Below are 24,198 nucleotides of genomic sequence, written 5' to 3'. Positions count from 1 at the left end.
TGAGCACAAAACCTCCATAAAATGGTTTTCTTTCCTGGAAGTACAGCTCTAACAGCAGTTATTAGCTCTAACCAAACAGAACGGCAGAAGTCTCCTCCTCTGAGTCGTTCCACAGAAAGTCTTCCCCTCAGAGTCTGGTTCTGCAGGTTCCTTCCTGATAAAAGTGAATTTTTCCTCTTTTTGCTTTTGTGGAATTGTTTCTTCTCATTCTTTGAAATGACTGTTTCATTTGGTCCTATAGAAAAAAGAAAGAGAATGAGAATTGAATTGAATTTAACTGAGTGGTTTATTACATAATTACTTGTTGTTATAGCTGTCTTTCTTTTATGGTCACTTTATCCAACTGTTCATCATAGAGCTGGAAATGTATGAACACGTGAAAGCGGCAGAAATGCTGATAGCGATGCAGTTAGCATGTTGGGCCATGAGTCAGCGCTGTTGGTTGTTTCAGAAATGAAGCCACACACAGAGAACAATCCACTCTAAACATTAACAATCTGATGAACAGAACACCAAAAACTACCAAGTCGAGGAGAATCTGGACTGGAACTTTGATTTAGCCCATTTCCATGATGTGAGAGCATTTTCGAAAAGCTCCACCTTGGAAGCCATTTTCCAGAAGTTGCCATGTCAGTGCCTCAGAGCATCATGTCAACAGACCCCCAAAATGCAGCGAAAGTTTCATGTTTTCATTTGAAAACCTTGCTGTGGAATCGGGTCCAAACACACCCAGGTGCAGAACTCTAATGTCAAAACCTCAGTCCAGCATTTTCACATGACCGTGGCGTCTCGTGCACTTCGTGTGAAACGCTCTGAACCTCCTGAAGTGAGTCTCAATCCTCCACCTTCCATCTGGACGCAGCGCAGGCCTTTGAGCAGCACGGCGGGCCGGTTCCACATGAGGACGGCGCACCTGGCCCACCGAGGCTGAGCAGAGAATATGCAAATGAGCCCGGCGGCAGAGGTTATTTGGTATTTGCGAGATGAATGAAATTCTCCCCTCTCTTTTCCTCATTTCCCCTCTCACATTTGTGTGACTAGACTAGTTAAGTCGCTGTCACTCAAGCTGCCAAGGTCTATGGGGCACCGGAGCGAGGAGCTGGGTAATATGAGAGAAAGTGAGAGAGAGGGAGGGAGAGAAGGTGAGAGAAATTGGGCCAGGGATGATTGCAAATTGTCTGTCTAATGGCTGCCACCCAGGAAGCCATTTCAGGTGACTTGTTATCCGTCATGAGAGGCAGAGCTGCCAGGATCCCTCTTCTCACTCTGCTTCTCAGTGGGCCACTGGTGCCTAAGAGCTGGGGGCTATCAGCAGTGACCCCACCTCTTAAAACTCCTCTGCCTCCATTTTTAGACGCCTCCTCTCCTGGATTGTGCTGCCCCCCCCCCACCGTCCTCCCCGCAGTGCGTCTCGCTGGCTTCTGCTCAGCAGCTGTTGTTTAGTGATAGATCAGTGAAGCAAAAAATGATGCTGGGTATAAAAAATAGATCTTGAAGCACAGCACAGCCTCCCTGTTCTGACTACCTATTGTTCTGCATTAGCGGCGAGACTTGGGGGATTCATTCAGAGGTAATCATTTGTTACTGGGGGGCACCGTGTCTTTCAGGCACCAGTGATGAAGTCACCTCTGAAAGGCCACGAATGAGAGAAAAATCATTTGCGATCGAGCCATGCAGGATAACCACTGATTAGTGAGGCTACGATGAGGACCCTTAATATCTAAAAGTCATTTTTTAAGGCGTTTAATCTCCTCCTGTTGGGCCGAGGTGGCTCCGCCGTAAACATTTTTCAAATCCAAGCAATTTATAAAGCATCAGGATACTTACTGTTACCAGAGTGAAGAAGGAAAAAAAACACCCCTCTGATCCCTCCACTGCTCCAGATTGACATTAGAGAGGAAATTGACATGCAAAGTAAGTCCGCTGAAAGTTAATCTGTATGTGCACCGTATCACGTGGATCACAGCTCGGAGGCAGCTAGCATTAAAAGGAACCTGTCAAGCTAAGTGTGCTTCTCAACCTTTCTGCCATTACTCTGACATGTTTTGTGACCCGTGAATTGAAGTCTTGTCAAGACCTGGTCATTTTACCAGCTCTCAACACAGACGGGAGGGCTCCCAGTAAATCTGCCTCTCCTGCTAAATAAAACAGAGAAACATAAAGCCGGCTCCCTCTGCACAGCAGGTGGCACTGATTGGCTCCTGCACATACATCCTCTCTGACACCCCCCATCCCACCCCCCCATCGCAGCTCGTCAAGCCGTCCGCTGATGGCTCAAGGACTGCCCAAGGAAAGCCGGCTTCAGCCGCTGACCCTGCCAATAAAGAAGGGTTTGAAACGAGCTGCTCTCAATCAGCTGGGATGTCAGTGATCTGACGGCGCCTAACTGACGGCTGGCCGGGTCGCTGGCTGCTGGCTTCACTTTCTGAGAGCGGACGAGACGACGCCCTCCATTAGCGCCCTGCAGCCCGGTTTGATATCCTGCCGTCAGTGAGCGTATCGTAGTCACTGAAACAGAGCGAGAAGACGGTAGCACGACACAAAATAATTATAATGAAACAAAAACAAACAAAAAAAACAGTGCTGGTACTAATTAATGAACGTCTTGAAAAATTTAATGTGTTTAGTCTGATGATCGTACTGTTGCTTCAAAGTATTTGTTTTGAGTGGAATCAATGATTCAAGTGAATTCAGTGAGATAAACTTCATTTCAGCAGCACCGATCATGCAGGTTAATGCAGTTCAAAGTGGTTACTGAATAATTGATAAAAAGCCTAGAAAAAAGTGAGATCAAGAGAAATACAAGACAAGAGTTTCCCTACCGGACTGATAACTTCTGCAGAAAAACAGACAGACATGAAAACAGAACACATGCAGGTAATATAGCTGTAAGAGGGAAAACACAATGAAGTGTGGCGGCTGTGTTGAAATGAAGACTCTCAACCTCCTAAAACATCAGACATGCAATCAAACATGGTATAGTCCCATGTATTTGTTTTAAACTGGAGTTAATTATACGATCTGGTATTGAACAACAACCCCGCCTGCCCGCTGCAAAACATATGAACACATGAGAACATACCACATACCAGGATGAGCGAAAAGTCCACTTATGACGTTTCAGATTCATGATATCCGACCCAGCGATGCTTCAAAAGCATTAATATTTCAGGACAAAATATGCCCGAGTGTTGAATTATTCTTTCTACTCAGTACACAATACAGCGATGTCCAGAGAGCAGAGCGGGGCGGTTCAGTGGGGAATGTGGGTGAAAGCCCCCCGTCCACCCCCCCCCCCCCCCGTCCCTGGGCTGCTCATCCCCCCTTCAGGGGTTTTACACCATTAAAGCTGCTTCACCATGAGGCACAACTCATCAGTGTATTTGGAAATGTGGTCTGTGAAGCAGAGATGTAGTCCCTCACATGTGATTAACTCTTAAATCTGTCTATTTGACCTGATTTAGTGAGAATCAGAGTGTGAGTACATACGGCCTTTTTTTCCACAAATAAAAGTCGTGTTGGGCCAGCTGAGGAAACGTCTCTCACCACAGTAACAGCAGCATCTCTGCTGAAAGCTGAGTGGTTTCAGGCTCCATTTACATGGTTATTGTTTTCTAGTGAAAATACTGAACTTTCATTTTGTTTTGTGTGTCGATATTAAAGAGACACTAAGGAACTTTTCAGCCTTAATAAAACATTTTAATATCTTTTGTGATGATACATCGACTTACAACTAGTTGAATGACCCTCTGTCAGGGGCTGAGGGCGTAAGTGTTTTTTTCACTTGGACTGAGCAGCTGTGAGGAGGGTGGTAGGAACCCTGCACACTAAAAAACTCCAAATGTGGAGACTGCTTTACGGCATGCGTCACATCATGATAGAACATTGTTTAGCCACCATTAGATTCATGACCTCGTCGCTATCCGTCCTTCACACAGCCGCTGGAAACAAATGTAGGCGAGTTCAGTCCGACAGCACGCCACCGGGAGCAGCATTTTACCACGCCATGCGCTAGGCCTCATGGGAACTGTAGTATTCCTTCAGGCAAAACACTACCGCTTTTGTCCACTGGCGCCGCCAAAATCAACGAAAACTGAAAGTTCCTTAGCGTTGCTTTAAACCTCCTTTAACAAACACACAATAAAAACAGTCCAATGTTTTTGAGATGTAATGAATCCCTTCATCCTTCATCTGTTAGTGTGAACACCTCTCAGTATTCTGAGTGATCTGGGAGACACACCGATACTCAGCATTCATGAAGGCAAACATGCTAATCAGAGACTCTTTTTTTTTTTTGCACGTCTGTCGGATGAAATCCTGAGAGTGCTTCGTTTTCACAGAACATCAAGTTTGCACCTGTTTGTACACAAGCAAAGCTTTAGCAGATCAGCCCCATAGGCTGTAAATGATTTCTGTTAATGTGTGCTAATTAAGGGCCATTACGTTGCTTTGGTAATGCATGTATAACATTCATTACGGCTTCGCCTTTTATGTTCCCCGCATCGTTTTGTCATGTTAAGTTGTAAAGCTTATTATTGCGACTTGTTGCTCTTTTTGTCCGGTCTCCTTTCATTCATATTGAAAACGTCCCACGCAGAAACTGCACTGACCAATATTGGTGGTATTATAAGAGCAGCGTGTCGTCTCTGCTGGTTTGTAAGGTTTGCTTTGTGTGGAGTTCCTTTCCCTCTCAGATAACAGTGGACGGCTGAAAATGCTCCAGCAGCTCTGCCTCCAGAAAGGTTTGAATAAGTAAAACTGCAACCTGCCAGCGGACTGCTGTTAACTTGGAAACCCTCCAAACGCACACACACACACACACACACACACACACACACACACACACACACACACAAACCTGAGCCAGGGCGTTCCACAAAGCCGCCGATGCATGGCACGGGCCCACCACCACATCATCAGCCGTCACCTGAAGATCTTGTTGGAGCCGGCCTCTCCAGAGACGGTGGGACAGGCTGCTGTGAAGCTCGGGGGCTCTCCAGGCGAGCGTCCTGCGGAGCCTGATTGCCTCGCAGCTCCCGCTCTGTGGAGAAAATGAGGTTGAGGTGGGCCACTCCAGCCTCTCCAAGGCACAGAGCCGTCGCAGCTGAAGTGGAGCCCTGACCCCCAGCGGATTTCTAATGGATTTTAGGCGTCACAGGCAAACACACAGCTGGGCTCCAAACAAACTCATCAGAGCACCCCGGATCCGGTCCTCCCCCCATCGACCCACGCACCCACCCGCACAATCCTGCCTCCTCCTGCACACTTTTTCTCCACTCGTGACAAGCAGAAACACAATCTGCTGCCTTCACAGCGCTGGAAAAATATAATCTATTGCACCACAAGCTCCTTTTCAATAAAAATCAACCCTTTCTCATGTCTTCTGTGTATTTCAGTGGGGTTTTTTTGGTTGTTGTTTTTCCTCCAAGAATTCCCAGAGGAGAATAAAAAAGTCCTTTCAGTGTTTTATAACAGACATTCGCAGGGTTTCCTAGTGTTCCTGTCTTCTCCGTGCCTCTCTCTGCCTCCGTCTTTGTCCCTGTGTGGGTGTTTATTTGTGCGATGTCGTATTTTTGAAGGATCCTGCGTCGCAGAAGACAGCAGTTGACTTCCAGTTACCGAGTCAGAAAATAGCGAGGTGACAAACCGAATCATCACACATTAATCAAAGGAACATTCAATCGCAATTTTTTTTTTCTTCTTATATTTGGAATACAGATGATGAGCAATTTGTGCGGGGACGGCGTTGGCACCGTTTGAGGATTACTGAGTGCTTGCTTCCTCCGATGAGCTGAAATGAAAGTGGATTTAAAACAAAGCCAGGCGTCGTCAGTGTGACACGCCGCGGTTGATCCAGTGTCTTTGGGCCTCTGCCATACATGGGAAAGTCATGAGTGTGTGTCCCTGGCAGAGTGACTCTTGGCTTGGCAAGGTCTTAGCTTTTGTCTCATGGAAGTCACGGGTATTGATTCACGCTTGAGGTGTCTCTCTGTGGAGATTGGCTTGCTGCGCTAGCATTATCTTGGGTGGCAGTGTATTCATAGGGTAGCGAACAATGGGGCTGAGGGACGATGCAGTTAAATTGTTCTGAATGACTTTCATAAGCAGCAGGGGCCTCTGGGTTGTGGCAGAAAGGAGGCAATAAACTTTGGAGGATACCGAGGACAACGGGACCTCTCCAAGCGCAAACTTTCCCCCAGTCACACTTTCTTTAAGTACCTCAACTTGACATGTTATTCTACCTCTTCCTGAGTCCACAAATTCTCAATGCCAGCAATTTAGCAGCTGGCAGATTAAAATGAAACTTGGGACAGTGTAACACAAGGATACAGGCAGCATGGAGAAAGAACCAGACGGGGCCACTAAGATGGAGTAAAATGTGTCTTATATTTTATAGAAACAGTCACTTCAGATCTTTTTTGGCTGTAGAAATCCATTCAAATAAGGAATGTAAGGGAGCAAAGTGCATCTCGTCTCATAGTCATTTGTTAATGTGTCTTGTGTGTGACTTCAAATTAGAAAATTAGAGTCACTTTTCAGTTTCCAATTGTAAAGTGAGCAAATGTATCAAGCAGTAGTGAAGGTGACAGCTGGAGATCAGAACTGAGACAAGCTAATGTTTCTGTGAGATTAAAGCGTCTGTGTTACACCTGTAACAGTTCATCTTAACAAAAAACCTCATATTAAAGGTATAGTGGACAATTTTCTCAAAAGTCGAAGCCAAACGTCTGTTACTCGCTTTTTGAAAAACGCACCATCCTGTCAAGCTCTACTGCTCCTCTCGAGGAAACGCCTATCAATTGTTGCAAGCATTTCTCCAGCGTGATTGACATTTTGGGGGACCAATAGTTGAGATTCACATCACGCAATTTATTGGCTAAAGACATCGTCCACTATACCTTTAATTCACATTAATGTGGCCTAGTTCTCTTTTTTTCAGCCAGCTACGAAGACAGAAAACCTTGTTGAGATCTGAAATCAGAACTGACCGCTTCTTATTTCCAGCGTTTCCTGAGACTGAGAGCCGTGTCTCACACTGAAGAGGGGTGCAGCAGTGGTGAGATATTTGCCAGCCTGTCATGAGCTCCTTAAAGGGCCGAGCAGCTGTCTGAGGACAGTCCAGCTTACTGACGACAGACAGACTCTGCTCTGGTACGACGTGCTGCTCAGCATCGTCCACGTCGAGCCGTTTGGTTCTGTCCCCTCCGGAGCAGCCACTCATTCATGCACTGCTTGGACAAATCGCCTGAAATGTGTTTTCAAAGAAATTCTGGGATTCTGAGTCATTCTGTGTTGCACATAGTTTAATTGGATTTAAAAAAATCATTCAGATTAATCATGATGATAGATTAATCATTGTCAAAGCATCAGTATTGACAGCCCTAATAAATAACACACTTCCGGTGTAAATACTTTGTTTAGTTGTGACATAATGCAGACTCACCTATTTTTAAAACACAACAAATGTTATATTTCACTGATGTAGACAGTGACCTCCTGAGAGAACTTTCTTTAAAATCCATTTTCCTCACGTCTCCACCTGACTGTTTCTCTGTCATACGACTGAAGCCATTTGCACTATTTTGCTCTCGGTTACTAGAACAAAATAAAACACAGACTAAAACATGTCATTCAGGGGTAAGTCGTGTTTGAACAGCTGACTGTGCAGCAATATGTATTTTACACTGAGATCGATATTAAAGAAAGTCGTAATAGATGAATATATTTTAAAGTATTATCTGGTAAAAATGGACATTTTTTTGTCAGTTTAAGTAGAGAAACACTGCAAGTACTACAAACAGAATTCAAATAAAAACACTGTTTGTAAATAATGTTTTGGTGAGCTGCTCAGGGGAATTCAGTCCTGATGGAATCCAGTGTGAACGACAACTTCCAGGACGCTCTGCCGAATTTTCAGGCGTAATGAACATGATGCTTTTGTTATTTCTTTAAAGTGCCTTAAATGAGAGCTGATCGTCGCTGCAAGTGTCTCGGCTTCCATTATTCTCCAAGCCGTAAGCTGAACACATTCATTATTTTTGCCTCCGTAACTTAAACTGACCTCCCAGCAAAGCCTGAGATGACATGTGGAGAGACGACGGCTCTGAAGGCTGAAGGATTCCTGGTAGAGGATGTTCGAACGATTTCCATCTTATTAACATGTCTTTATCTGAGGAACACAACCCGTACGCAGCCCGAGGCGCGGATAAATCTGAATAAATGTAGCCCACATGGAAGGAAAAAGTTTGGAACAAGCTGAAAATGCAGGTTTAAAGACAGAATGCAGCCATACAGTAACGGCGTTATGGAGAGAGAGCACCGCTTCGTAAAGGACGGCCTGTTATTCAGAGAAACGAAAGTGATTCAGCAGGTTATTTGTTACAAAAGGGGATCATTTCAATGTGCTGAAAATAACATCAGGCTTATCCAAAACACCAACATCTGCACAATGTTGACCCGGGTGTTTCAGAGCCGACGGTGCCATAAAGTGAGGAAACTGAAAAGCAGAATCACCATAGAAACAGATGAGCAGCTCAAGGTGAGCTTCGCTGAAAACAGCAGGAGAAACAATGCTCTCATTGTGGAGGTGGAAAGCCGCGGCGCGCTCAGCAGCATATGCATGCTCGCCATGTGTCTCCGCTCACCGCATCAGCCAGTTCAAGGTTTCTGCTCGTGGACTCGTCCTCGCTGGAAGTTGACACTAATACACACCGAAGTGTGTGTGCATTGTGATGAAGGCTCAGTAAAACGAACAAAACACACTCCAGTCCAGATCGTTGTTGCAGCGATGGGATGGAGACACAGTCCTGACGCCGTCGTGGGTTTGAAGAGCTGATTGACCCACATAGCTCAGAACCCCTGCTGAGCAAGGATCAAACTTCTTCCAGGATGATGAGCCCACCGTTCATTCTCTTTAACTGCTGTGTCTTATCATGTGGGGCAAAACATCAGGCCTCTGGATGACTGAGGCTCCAGCAATGTTTTTTTTTGGGTGAAAACAGAAAACGTGGTAGTTTCCCAGTTGATCCAGGTTGGTGTTCTGTCCAAATGAATGTCTCTGCTGTTCCATTGTTAATGTCTGGAGTGTATTGTTGTCTGCATCGTGTGTGTGGCTTCATTACACAAGCACTCAACAGCGCCAACTAGAGGGCTGGCATGCTAACTTCATTGTTCTTCATCATTTCAGCAGATAGTTTTCAAAATGCTGCAGAGCAAATGCAAAGCCTCTCTGAAACAAAAATGTTCAAATAATGTGTTTTGACTATGCACTGACCTCCGCTGGTGAAAAATGAAGTCAATACATGAGTGTAGAAAAGCTGTAATTCCTGGGAAATTCCAGCAGATGTTGATTTCAAAAAGAGTCCGTTGGATCCCATTCAAAAATGCCGAATTTCAGAGGTCAATTAAACATACTGAAGCCTGGTTTCAGAACATGTTCTGGTCTCTGTCACTAGTTTCATCAACCGTGTCGTCTTGACCAGACTCTCATTCTCATAAATCATCTGTGGATTTGATTTTAGGAGTTAAAGTTTAGCATAAATAAGCCGATGACGGCGCCTCCTCTGCCCACGCGATGTGGTCATGTGACAGGCTGGACCAATCACGTTTACATCCAGTTCACAGTGTTCAGTATGGAGACGTCCTGCTGGAAGCTTCAAACAGGATTCTTGAACGTTATGGGGGACGCCACGTTAGCTCCGCCCATCTTTTAAAAACTGTCAATGGTTTTGAAACTTCACTTAAACAAGCCCTCAGTACCTTGATAAAACTGGCTTCAAGTCTCTCAGTGACAAGTCAAGGATTCCATCTACACCCTGATGCTGAAAGCAGCCTGTCAGCGATCAGTGGGGAATAAAGAACAAATGATAAATTCCAAAGAAAAGTCTAATTTTTCAGGGACATGAACAGATGTTCCACATTATACAACTATTTTTAACTCAGCACTCGAATAAAAAAACAACAAAACAAAAAAAAAACAGAGTTGAAAACAAGCAAAACAAGTTAAAACAGGCAACTTTCTTGGCTCATAAAATGACGATCAGAGCCACATGTTGAGGCTGAGTTGGGAAATGTATGCATGCTGAAGGCGGCCGAAGGAGAGACCAGCTTCAGCCAACATGAGACAGTTCACACTGCTGATCAGACTTTGATAAAAAGTACATTAAGTCTGAGCATATCAACAAGGTTGGACAAAGGGTCAGATGATCTTCACCACATTTATGAAATAATAATCACTAGACAATAATTCTCAGATTTTCCTCTTGAACCACACGATTAAACAATCTGAGAAAATCTGAAAATTCAAATGACGAATGCAGACCTGGAGGGAATGAAGCAGAATCCTCTGATCCTGTTATTCCAGAGTTTCCGTCATGACTGAGTCAGGTCGTGGATCCTGTCATACTTATTAGAGACACCATAAAGAGACATGAACAAGCTAACAGGAGGCTGAAGGCTGTTCCCACTGCGCAGGACATTCACACAGAGTCCAAGAGAACATGCAAACTGCACATTTCCACTCGTATGATTCGATAGAACACTCATATTTTCTTCTTGTACAATCAACATATTGATTCTGAAAATGATAAGTGATGACGGGGATGGTTAGCCCTGAGTTGTTCAAGTTTTCTCATCACACGTTTAATAAGGAATAATTAAACAATTAAAAGATTAATTAAAATACAAATTCAACCCACTTTCTTTTATTGTAATATCTATCTGTGTATGTTTTTTTCTTTAAATACATACAAACAAAATAAATAAATCCATCTAATGTGCTCCATGTAACACATTCAGTAAATGCATACCTGAAGTGGAAAGTTGTCTCTGTATGGTGGATTAAAACGCGCCCCTCTTTCAGCGCATGGCAGACTGGTGAACGGTTACCTCGAGTGGCTGCTGTTGGTACGAGGGAACAGAACAGAGAACACCAGTTAAGAAATAATCGATGCAGCGCAGGCTGATGGGAGCAGACAGCACAGATCAGGCTCTTTGAGTTCTGCGGCCAGATTTCCTGCAGGATGGGACCGCGAACAGGAGCTCCGAGCAGCGCCCCCTTCTCCTGGTCTCCTCACGCTCCCTCAGGCCGGCTTTAAATCAGCATAGAAGACTTCCTCGTGGAATGGACTGTACATGTGGCAGAAATGTGTTATTTAGATGTAGTGAGATATTAAAGGGTGCTGGGTTGTTTCTTATGAGGCAGAAAACAAAGTGAAACCTCCGGTGAACTGTGTGTGTGATGTGACAGCTTTAACAGAGGCGTTCTTGATGTGTTGGAAGGGAAACATTTGCACACCAACACATCATTACACCTCAGCAAGGCAGGAGATAGAACCTCCAGTCAGGAAACAGCAATAAATAATGTCATTTTTAAAGTGACAGACTGGTTTTGGTGGATCTATTTTATTTATTTTGTTGTGCTTTAACTATAACTTTGTCTCTAGTATGTCGCATCTCTCCTCCACGTCCCTCTCTCTAACTGCATAATATGGCAATTTTCACATGTACATGGCCTATATCAGCGGTCGGCAACTGTTGGCATTGGCCCGCGAACGATAATGTCTGGTCCGCAAGAAGATTTTAAGAATGTGAGGCAGCTGCTTCACGGAGGCAGTAACTCCGTCCATTAACCTGTCAGGACCAGCTCCTCCTGAACCGCCTTCATCACCTGCGAAACACCTGAAACCCTCTGATTCAGTGAACCACCTGAGCCGCAGCTCCATGCTGCATTCAGGGACACTTTGTAAAAGCATCCTGCTGCTAAATGTCTCAGTCAGCTGTTAGCTTAGCTGTTAGCCACCGACGAACTAGCTGGATTTGAACGATTCCTTCGTGCTTCAGCATCAGCCGACGGGACGCATCTCAACTTCTGAGACGGTGGAAAGGAGATTTAAACGCTGAGCGTCTCAGATAGAACAGGAGAAGTTGTTACTGACGGACAGTTCAGTTCTGAGAGGAAGCATCTGAGAGGCGTAGCAGCGGCTTGGAGAGAACGAGGGAAACGTTGTTCTGGTAGGTTTAGTTTCTGGTTTAGCGAGGCTGTTTACTGTTCTGTTGTAGTTTTCTCATCGTCTTGCTGTTCAGGGATCATCGTGTTGCTCTCAGGAGTGAAGCTGCAGCTGTGAGGCGTTCAGGTTCCTCAGGCTCTTTTCAGATCAGAGGTCTTATCAAACATCTGTAAAGACTCACAGTCGGCGCTTCTATGTTTGTTTCTAAGGAAAATCGATCGTTCACAACATTGAAATGGTTCTAAATTATTGGCAATACAGGATTATAATTATTTATTAAAATGTACTTTCCACATTTCACACACATTCTTGTCTTAAAAGACAGTTTATTTAACAAGTTGGTGACTGAAGACAGAAGCCACAGTAACTCCAGGCTGCTGCTGTCAGCTGTTTCATAATTCAGCTTATTGTTGTTTTGTTTTGTTTCTTTTGACTTTACTGAGTGAAGCAGCCACCTGCAACAAATACAAGCTACTTTTTTAAACCACGAAATTTCTGACATCATTGTTTTAACGTTGAAGATGGGATAGTTCTTTAGATTGGAAAAAGAAATAATCTTCGATTAATTGTGCACACGCGCAAAGCTAAGGTTGTACTGAGCATCTTGAATGGTTCATGTTGAGGGACGAGTTTCATCATGAGTGGCTCAGACTGGCAAAATGGGCCATGATTAGCTTTAAATTTAAACTTTAAAGATGCTCATTGTGGTGGTGGAAATATTATTAAAATGTCCATATTTCCACAAAATCAGACACTTCAAAGTAAAGGCTTCAGAAGCTTCTTGCCATTTTTTACTCATCATTTGAAACTCCAAGGTCCTTCATGTGACGAGCTGTCTGGATGTCCACGGCATGAACCGCCACACAGATCCTTTTACCAGACCTGAGTAACATGAAATAAGTTGAACTGAAAAATCAAGGAGTAGAATTCAAAATATTACTTCGAAGACACGCCAAATTATTCATCCTGTCTAAAAAATGAGATTTTATGTACTGGAAAGTACTTTTAGCACGACCTGAGAATGATTTTCTGTTGTTTGATAACACATATCACATCAGACGATGAGCCACTGGTTGCGGTTTGTTTTAGTAGTCAAACCAGGCAACAACCGGAATTTTATTTTCTGTGAAACCGGAAGTAGTAGGCTATACTGGTGAAGCAACTTAACCTCGCAAATGCACGTTTCCTCGTGAGAGTAAAAAATGGAAAGAGAAGGTATGGAAACTTAAAGGTATAATGGACGATTTTCTCGAAAATTCGAAGCCAAACGCCAGTTACTCGCTTTTTGAAAAACACGCGTGCGCCAGACCAACCTACCTGCTCTGCTGCTCCTACGAGCCGCTCGACGGCGTTACGCGAGCATTTCTCCAGCGTGATTGACATGTTGGAGGACCAGTGGTTGTGACAGACGGTTTAGCTCCGGTCCGGACCCCGCAACTAATCAGCAGTCATTAAAATCAATGCTGCGGCTCACACCGGCTGCGGTGCGGCTCCGGCACTGCACTCCGTAAACTTTCCGCAAGGATCCCCTTCTTCCGGACGCCGTGGCCCGACCGTGTCAAACTAATCACAAGCAAGTCGGGTGCCGGATGGAAAGAAGATGCATGTTCCAAAATAAAATCTGTTGCGTTTTTGCCCTTAACACTTTTTTAAAATTCTTCTGGTAGAATACATAACAAGCAACGTGATATAATCTTTATACGCATTAGAAGAATGAACGGTTTTGTTCGTCGTCATACTAGGAAAGTCAAATGACACCAAAATTGCACAAAAAACACTGGAGACCCAGGGCGGCTCTGTGTTGCCAGATTGGGCGGGTTTCTGCCAAATCAGGGTTCTGTTGAGCACGTCGGGCGGGTTGATGAAATGGTTATGTGCTTCTGACGTGTTTTTTATTATGCAGATACGTTTTTTACGGTTTTAATGTGCATTTTCTTCAGAGATGCAGATTTGGGCTGCTTTCTATTGTTGGATGAGTTTAACATACTATACGTTTGGGCTGAAATGTTGAGCTGAGATGTTTGGCCTTCAGCGGACAGCAGACACACTGGCGGCCGTGGGACAGTAAGAACCAGTGACCTGTACGTACCTTGAAGTGGGTTACATTATTCTTTGTTTCCTTCATTTATTATTGATTTGTTTTGAATCCTGTCAGAGTCTGTGCTGTTTCTACTGTCCTGTCTTTCTGTGTAAACTGTGGGCAAATCTACCTCCAGGTACCAATAAAGTCAAATTAACCTTCAGTCTGTTAGAAAAAAAAAAAACCTTCCATTTTCAGGCTCTGAGCAGCGTTGTTGTTTAAAGGAACACCTAAAATGCCACAAAGGTTTAGTGTTGTGGTGTAAATGGGACCTGAAGAGGGTGCTTGGATCTGTGCTAGTCTTTCTTTCTTTTTTTTTTTTTAAAGGCTTTTTAGGGATTTTAACACAGCGATTAGTGAAGATAAATATTATTTAAAATGACTGTTTATTCCTGTTTCAGTATTGATGAGTGTCTGCTATTTGTTGATTTGTGGTTGATTTGTTGAATCAATCCACATCTCTGGTTTATGTCGTTTAAATCTGTGATCATGAAGGAACTCTTCGTTTTATTGGCTTTCTTAAGAACAGTGTGGATGCCAGAGAACATTTAGCACAGCGTCTGTGTGACAAAAGGAAAGAAATCCCTTCTCTTGGCTGATTCTGACCTGAGAATATGCCGAGCTTTCTGCCGGAACACCTGCAGAGCAGAAGATGGGCTTTTAGGAGAAGGAGCGATGGCTTTTCTGCCCGAGGCCTGGTGTGGCGCGACCAGGCCGAGCAGATAGACGCCAGCTCCACGGGAACCTGGCTGCAGAACCATTACAGCACATTCCAGGGGTAAGTATGCAATCCAGCTCCAACACTTCTTAAACTCCCGGGGTGTGTTTATGTTTGTGTGTGTGTGCCGTGAAAGCCTTGATCAATATGCCTTAAGTACGAATTGAGAAATGTGTGTTGCAAAGGCACTTTTGACAGAAGTGTGTGTACGCACCAGGAGCCGTCAACAAACCAAGCTGTCGACCTCTTCACCTTGATTCACTCCATTTACATGGAGAAGCTCTCTGTCCTTCCCTGACTCCACCATTAAACAACGCTCTTAAACCAGGAAGTCAATAACTGCCAGCCATGTTTTTTGGGCTGCTGAGTTTGTATTGCATTGGAATTTACAACAGAGTTTAAGTTTTTTATTGCCGTCTGGAATCGATAAAGGGCCCGGCCCTGGTTTGTCTGCTGCGAAGCGTTCGGCTCCCGGAACACAGTGGCGTTGTTAGATGTACGAGTGAAAGCCTTCTGTCTCTGTCAGGTGGATTTCTCCAGGGTTTCTGCACTCTCCAGCTCAAACACGGCTTCATCTGCTTGAAATGACTTCTTAAGGATCTTTTTCTGTTCTACGATCTTCATCAGATCGTAGCAGTGAAGGTCTGAGCGCTGGATGTGACCCGACCAGGGGCTCCTCAGCTCCTCTGCATCGCCGCTCTAAAGCCTTCTGAATATCACATGAACAGGAATGTTCTCCCCATTAGCTTGATTGAATTTCATTTTATTTGCATACCTTGCTGATTTGAAAATAAATAAATAAAAATACTCTCCTGGCTAAAATGGTCAAAATTTCTAAATCTGCTTAAATTGCTGTAAAAAAAAAGCTACAAACTGCTAAAATTTATGGAGGCCCTGAAGGGACACGTCAGGGGAAGAAAGACAAAACAACATAGGATCTCAGACTGGTTCTTTCTCCATTGTGGACAGTTCCAAACTTTCTTTTCTTTTTTTTTCTTTTGTTTTTAGCGAATCTTTCTTTTAACATGGTTTGACAGATTAACGGAAATCCTATAACGGCATACCAAAGGAAGACAAGAACACACTGAGTTTCTCCTGAGCATAAGACGCTACAGTGTGTGTTGAGAGTGACACCACCAACAGGAAATGTTTCTTATGCCAGCAGGATCAGTTTCCTGTGTGACCGGAGTGAGGGTGATGTGGGACGCTCTGATTTCTGGAATCAAACAGCTGTTAAATACTGCTTCACTTCATACATGTCGACTTCCTACAGTTTGGTAAATGGACACACTTATATAGCGCTTTTCACCCTGCAGGGGTCCCAAAGTACACTGTATCATCACATTCACTCATTCACACACACATTCACACACCAGTGGGGGCGGCTGCCATGCAAGACACTCAATCCATCCACTGGGGGCAATTCAGGGTTCAGTGTCTTGCCCAAGGACACTTCGGCATGCAGACAGGGGGAGACAGGAATCGAACTAACAACATCCCGATTGAGAGATGACTGTTCTCCCCACTGAACCACAGATTTGGATCAGATTTTGGCTCTTTTTAATCAAACTTATTATGGAATGAGTACAAAAATTAAGTAATTGAGTAAAAGCACTTTCTCCTTGGTCAAATTCTACTGAAGTAAAAACAAAAGTACCATGAAAATGTTTAATGTAGATGGTACTGTCTACTGCTATCTAGTAGATATTAGAGAAAAATGACTCTAAGAGGGCTCGCTAAAACAGGCTCACTGTGGTGTGTCTGCTATAAAAATCAGCTTTCACACTAATTAAACTTACGTTTGGTGAATGGTTTCATCAATGTTTCTGAAAGCGCTCAGAAACAAAAAAAGAAGACTAAATGCTCTTAATGACAAACTGCCAACGTGTAGTTTTTTGAAACAGTAACCATGTTGCAGTTTGACATCGGGATAGGGAGGAAATGTTGGATGTATCTTAACCCACGTTTACAAAATGAAAATGTAATTACGAGATGAGATGCAAGTAAACAAAGACTATGGTCCCTTTATTTCCCTTTTTCAGTTAAAAAAATAATGTAGCTTGACTTTCTATAATTACTAGTTTGGAGCCTCATTGAACATTTCTTCTAATTTTTCGTGATTTTCTTCCAGCTATCAGAGAAAACATTAAAGCACAGAAAAATACTTGATGTCAAACTTTCTGAGGCCTGGTTTACGTTTCAAAAACGCATCGTTTTTGTGTTTTCATGCCTCTCCAAAGGCACAGACGGACACACAAAATGCCAAGAACGTTTTAAACAAGTCCTAAAGGGCCGATCTCTCTGGCCTGGAAGCCAGTGAGTAACCCACGTGAGCAGTTAGAGAAATGCAATTGAGCCGGGAAACTGAGGTTTGATTCCCATCCAGGATACACTTATTTTTTTTGACAGAAAAAATATTGCTGGATTTATGCCGTATTTTATTGGAAGTGTATTGGAACTGGAGACCATGAGACACAAACTCAACACGGAAAGGCCCAGGCAGGACGTGAACACCTGAACTTCTCTAGTGAAAGTGCGAACCACGACTTTATCATGCAGCCTACTTTACTAACCCCAGAAAACCCTTACACTCACACTCACACTTAGTCTTTACAGTCGCATAGAAGACAAAAACAATCTAATAGAACAGAACATTAAAAAAAAAAAACATCAATAAATGCACAAGGAAATATTGACATTTAGCCCACGAAATGCATATTTCATTGAAAAAAAATGTTATTAAGGTCTTACATTTACTTAAAGCTAAAATTAATTAAAAACTCCTCAATTCCAGTAATATGAGTAAATGTAATTTTAAAAAAAATCATAATTTTCTTTGAAATGTTTACAATTTGCTTGGTGGTTTGATGGGCCGGATTAGAGCCTGATGCGGCCCGGTTTTGGCCTGCAGACCTTATCTGTGATTATTGTCCAGGTTGATCAAAGAGTAGAGTATGAATCCCACAGTTTAGGCCAAAATATGACTCAGAGTTCTGATTTGTATTTGAATTGTTTTCTTCGAGTGGCGTCTGAGAAGTGTGTGCTGTGTGCAGAACATCCTGTATTTGTTGTTCCTGGAGTAGATATGTTCACACCCATGATAACAAAAGTCTGCCTCCGTGTGAGAGCAGCCCTCTCAGACACCAACAACGCTTCTGTTTGTTCCATTTAACCACACTATTATCTGCAAAGCACAAACAAACCCAAACCGTGAGACTCTGCTGAGGCTGTGCAGCTTATTCATCCGTCTGCTCGCTCTGTTCTTTAAAGCAGGAGATGAACTCTGGGTTTTTTTCCCTCTCGCTCTATTCCTTGGTTCACATTTAATAGCTATTAAAGCAGAGATGTCAGATCGGCTTGTTTTTTTCTCTGTGTGACATGAAATTTGTTATTGCATGAGATTATTGCTCAACCGAAGGCTACGACTCTGATAGACTCTGATTTTCAGAAGCTAAAAAAAAAAAAAAAATTGCATTTGTTCCCACAGTTATTTGAACTTTTAGTGCCTCACTGTCTAATAGCTCTTTTATGGAGGAGAATGAATCAGGATTTAAATATGGAACGTTTCCTGGGGGTGTCGGCTGGCGAGGTGAACAGCTCTCAGTGTATCTGACATGTTTTTCTGGAGCCTGGGGTCGGACTGCCTTCCCCTCACCACGCCTGTTTACACATGCAGATGTGGAGCCATTAGAGAAGAAGTTCATGTTGAAATACTGGAGCTGCAGCTTTAGTCTCTCTAAATGCAAAATACGGCAATTGGTGGTGCGATGCAGACGTTTGCCTCTGGATCTGAACCCAGGATGAGGTCGTTCTCAGCCTGCATGGGTTTTCTGGGGTATTTCTGCTTCCTGCTTAATCTGAAAAACCAGATCCTTTGTGTCAATGATCAGTGGCTCACAGGTCTGCTGGCGTCTCACAGCAGGCGGGTTGTTAACTCCTTCAGAGCTGCATGTCTGTACTAACCGGTTACAGGCTGGTTCGTTTCCTCTAGTGTCAGAAAATCTGCTTTGAGTCCGGTTCCATAGAAAGGGAGTTTTTCTTTTCCTCCTTCTGCTCTACTTGCTTGGAGTTGTTTTTTTTCTCTGTAAAAGTGTCTTGAAATGACTTTGCTCTATTCAGTGAATAAAATGGATTTGAACTGATTTGAGGAGAACGGATCGGGATCCGTTTACCTTCAGGAAGGTTCTAAACCCACTGCAGTGATGAGCCTCCTTCCTCACTCCTCTGCCATTCAGAACTGGATCCTGGGCTGTGAAGTGCTCCGGCTCGAACACTCCATCTCTGTTTGGCTGAAAATTGCTTTAATCTGTATTATCATGTCCTTATTCATCTGTGTTTGCCTGTTTTTGATGTCGACCTCCTGATTTTAAAGCCAAATATCTACAGTCAAAGAGCATCTTTTATATTCATTATGATGGTCTAAATTAGGGCTGAACGATATGGGCAAAATTTCATATCTCGATATCCATGCCGGATATCTCGATATTGATATGATATACTACAATGGATTCAGTGAAAGTTAAGCATTTTTCAGAAAAATAAAAACATCATAATACAAAAGGATGTAAAAAAAAAAATGCAGTTTTATTTATGAGAACTCACTGCCACTACCACCAAACTCGTTTGTGCAGATTCTGCCGCCGCCCTCTGCCGTCAGCTGTCAGCCAGTAAACGAGGTTTGTGATTGGCTGGCCTTACCTGTGCATGGGCGAGCTGACATGCAGGGCAAGCAGGGGACATCCTGATATCGTTGATTTTGAGAAACTAATGTCCTGAATGTTCATATCCCGATATCGATATGACAACAATACATCGTTCAGCCCTAGTCTTAATATAAATATTGATGGGTTTGATTGTTTTATGGTCAAATAAATAAATGAAACGTGTTTTCATCTTGGGAAAAAACTCACAGTAATGATTTTCTTATCAGCCTTTCGTAACGAAACTTGTTCGCAACTAAAACACTGATGCATTCTGAAAACTACAGCAAATTCAGTCAGAACTCCTTATAACTGCTAGCTGTTGAAAATAGTTCAGAAAGTCAGCTTACCTCCAAACAGTTTGACTGATTTCAGTCTTTCATGCTACAAGAGGGGTTTGAACCGATGTCGCTCAAACTGACGACCAAGGCCACGTTTACACACAGCCTTGTTAACAAAACCAGATGTTTCTCCATCTTTGTCACCAGAAATAACATTGTTCACACCAGATCGTTTCCCCCAAAACGTACACCAATCTGCATAAAAAGCTGGCAAAGAGCTGCTGTGAGCATCCAAACCTGCAGGGGGCAGTGTAACAAGGAGAACGAAGCCCAGCTAGCAAATCAGAATAATTTCCAGATATAATCGTTTTTGGTGACTTGCAGTTTCATTTACCTGCGAACAGAAGGCCCAGGTACGTTGAAATGTGACTTTTTTCTAGCTGTAATCAGGTCCTGAGAGTCACTGACATGGGTCTGAGTCTTCAGCGCCGCTCTGAGCCCCCGGCAGCAGACGACTGGCCTCGTTTCCTCCCTCCACCTCACGACGGCTGTAACTGTACAGACGTCACAGCACAGCAGGAAAACACCACCTGATCATTTCACTTTGCTTTTTTTTTTTTTGTATTGTTGCTTGAAACCACTGAGGTGTGGGTTTGATTAGTGAAAGGTATTTTTCTTGTTGAATAAAATGTTATCTCTTTATGTGCGTGACCTAATCTGCAGGAACGATGCTGGGATGCAGTATCACTTTCATATGCTGATCAGCTCGCTGTATTCCTCAGCCGTCTCCCTATCTTCTCCATTAATTTTCTCTTATTACAAAATGCTAATTGCAAGTGCAAGTGAATTAATATGGTGTATTCAGACATTTCATACGATTTCATTAAGTATTATAGCAACAGAAACAACTGTTTACCCACTTGTGGGAGTGGGCAGATGAAACTCTGCAGAAAGCAGTTGTTATGGCAGGTGGAACCGAGCGCAGAGGAAAACTCATGTAAATTCATCCCACAAATAAAGCTGCAAAAACAAAACAAAACTCCAAGAACTGAATCAGTGAATGAATCCGCTGATCGTCTGTGGCTATCTTCATGAGTTACAGGAGGTGGCTGAGGTGCACTGCACATTATTAAAATGTTTGTACTCGGGATTATTCCGACTTCCCAACCGGCACCTCCTCCTCTTCCTGCTGTCGCTGCGTGGGAACAGGCGGCTGTGAAACGGCCATCTTTACATCTGAGGCCATGTTTGATTGATGCTTCGTTTTTAAAAAAGATCCACTTGTAACCCAGTGTGTGTGTGTGTATTTGTTAAATGTCTTCAGAAACGTCACATCACTCCATTTTCTAGAAAACTAATGCTTGGAGGATCATTTCCTGTCTCACTGACTGGATTTACATGGAGGGAATAAATACTCTTTTTTTCCTTTGCTAAGTCTGCAGGCTGTCTCTGGATTGGCTCCATCAACCTGCTACTGTTTGTGCATATAGTGTGGGAAAAACTGAGGCTTCCCTTCTGATTGCTCGGACAGGTCTGGAACCTCCCTTCAGTCTGATTTAAAACAAAACAAACAGCGTCCTCCAGTCAGACCTGCAGCTCTTGTGTGGTGCTGTCGGACTGAAGTGGTTGATTTCTGTCTAAAGTGGAGTGAGGAACCGTCGACGGGTCCAGAGGAGACTGAGGCTCGCCGACACATGGCGGTCCAGTCGAAGGCTCATCTAAAGCACACTCCAGTTTCATCTGGAGATGCTTTACTTACCTTTAAATGAAATCTTGATGAAATGTGGAATTTTCACATCTCAGCTCAGCTCAGTGTCACGTCTCTTATCAAATTTCTTGAAAGAAAAAAAGGTTTTCTTTGAAATTTGTACAATTTGCTTGGATGTTGGATTCTAAATTATGAAATGTTCACCGATTCACAGATTTCCCACCAATACAAGGTGAAACACGCTTCGGTTCAGATTTGACTTTCATTGTCTGTTTATTACTGTGTTTTAGTTCTGAAATGTTTCTGAAATGACCTTGAATTAAAAACCGTCTCCATGCAAAGCGTGTCATGAGCTGCTCTTGTTCGTTCTCATGATGCATTTAGTTTTAATTGCGTATCTTTTGTGGGCTTCGGTGAAAAAGAGTTGACGGAGCATTTTACGTTTTCAGGCTTTAGCCGGATGATTTGGCTGAGAGTGCTGAGCTGAACTCGTGGACGATGTGCTCACTTTGTGTACAGTGACAGTGAAATGCGACATTCCGACGGCGAGTCCCTCAACCTTTAGAAAATCAACCAAACGCTGCTTTGTTTTCTTCTGGCAGTCTGAGACCTCATGACTGTGATACTTGCCAACTTGGACTGAATGCCTATTACACTCAGCATTGATTTTTTAAATTCTTATCACTTTTAAATGCATTAAATGGATTCACGCCAAGTTTCATTAAAAACTTATTAGCCCCCAACGTGGCTGGATGTTTGCTCAGATCGATGGACGGGGTCTGGCCGGTGATTCCTCGCTTTGGAAGGAGGTGACCCAGCCTTCGTCTTCTCATCTCTTCCTCAGCTTCAGCCTCAGTTTGATTTATGTAGCACCAAATCACAACAGAAGTCATCTCAGAGCACATTACAGGCTGAGGTCAAGCCCTCGCAGTGAGCCATGAGCGCTCCACAGCTCCCACGTGAGCCTCCTTTAATTCACTGATTTCATTTATAGAGACGCTTCTGTTGAATCAATTTATCACACTTTGAAAGCTCATTTTATTTCCCTCTATTTTGGTCTTTCTTGAGTCATCTTTGGCTTTCAGTTGCTGGTTTTAGTAATTTTGTATTTGAGAAAACTATTGTGTGAAAAAAAGTCAGGCAGGTGAAAAGTGAATCAGTTCATGTTTGTGGATGAATGAAATGAGTGAACATAAATCAGTGAAGCTCGACACTTTGATTCGTGTGAGGAGTGAACCTTGGCTCAGGCCCCGTTTACACAGCACTTACAGTAAAAAACAAAAACATAAAACACAGTTTTATGTTTTTGTTTTAAAAAAGTTTGCATTTACACGGCAACATTTTGAAAACAATGTTAATTTACACACAAACAGCAGAAACATTTACTCTAGTTAGAATGCCAGAGCACAAGTTGGTGTTTTATCACACACACACACACACACACACACACACACACACACACACACACACTGCAGAGAACAATACACTATAAACATTAACAATATGGAACACGGACATTCATCTGGACGGAACACCGAGTTGGATTGTTACGGTGACTGTCAACTCTAAAACTACCACGTTCAGGAGGATCTGAAGTGGAACCAGGACCAGGAGGATCTGGACTGGGAGTCATGTCTTACATTCCATCTACTGATCATGTGCAGAAGGACGATTTACTCCAGCAGGGGTGCTCATGTGCAGTAACAGCATTTCCCTTGTTTCCATGGAGACGGAGCCCAAATGTTAAAAAGTTGTGTTTTTCTTCATTCACACGGAAACTGAGCATTCAGAAAAGCTGTTTTCTCCTCCGATTCCATGGAGATGACATGAGACTGTTTTCCAAAATTTCGTCCTTGGGAGCCATTTTCAAGAGGTTTCAGCTCAGAGCAGCGTGACAGTTTGAGGTTTTCGACCTGCTGCAGAGGAAACTGGTTCTGACAGACAGCGTCAGAATACAGCATGTTGCAGGTTGTTGTACATGTTGTACACAGCTACAGACCCCTCAGGATGCCCAGGCTAGTCCTCGTTATTCAGTTTAATCAAGTTCAGCTCTTCAAAGAATAACTTCACGGAAAGTCAGAGAAGCTGCCTGAACCGGTTTGTACAGGTTGAAACCTGCTGCCGAATGTTCTGCTGAGATGTTGTGCTGCAACAAGGTGTCTCCAAGGCAGCATGCTGGTGTTTCCAGAAGTCCTGTTCATCCATTTCACAGAATAAAGAGATCTAGTGGAAAAACCTCACCTACATCACAACCATCAGGTCGTCAGAGGATGTTTTTGATAGAACATTTTATGGAAGAATTGAGAACAAAAAGCCACGGGGCTCAGCCCTGCAGCTAAAGGTTTCAAGGGAGCTGTTTAAGTCAGTTACAAAAATGCAGTCAGTTATAGATGCAACACTGAAGCCCCTCGCTGGGGCTTTTTTGGTAAACAGTTTTAGATTTGGGCAGAATAGATAGTCTCAATAATACATGGGGTCCTTAATGCTGAGAGACGCAGGCCGATCATGACTCATCGGCAGGAACATCAGGAATCATCTGATTGGCTCCAGACTGACTCTGCAGTGGAGGACAGTGACTCCAAACATCCAGTCGGGTTTGTTTCCTGCACAGATCATCTCTGGGATTACATGAAAAAACCAGAAGATCTGCGTCGACCATGCACAGCAGCTCTGTGCTGCGTTCTTCATGATGTTTGGAAACTC

The sequence above is a fragment of the Salarias fasciatus genome, chromosome 1 (assembly GCF_902148845.1).
Source record: "Salarias fasciatus chromosome 1, fSalaFa1.1, whole genome shotgun sequence".
In the NCBI taxonomy this organism is placed as follows: Eukaryota; Metazoa; Chordata; class Actinopteri; order Blenniiformes; family Blenniidae; genus Salarias; species Salarias fasciatus.
The sequence above is the reverse complement of the archived record's forward strand: the minus strand, read 5'-3'. Positions refer to the sequence as shown.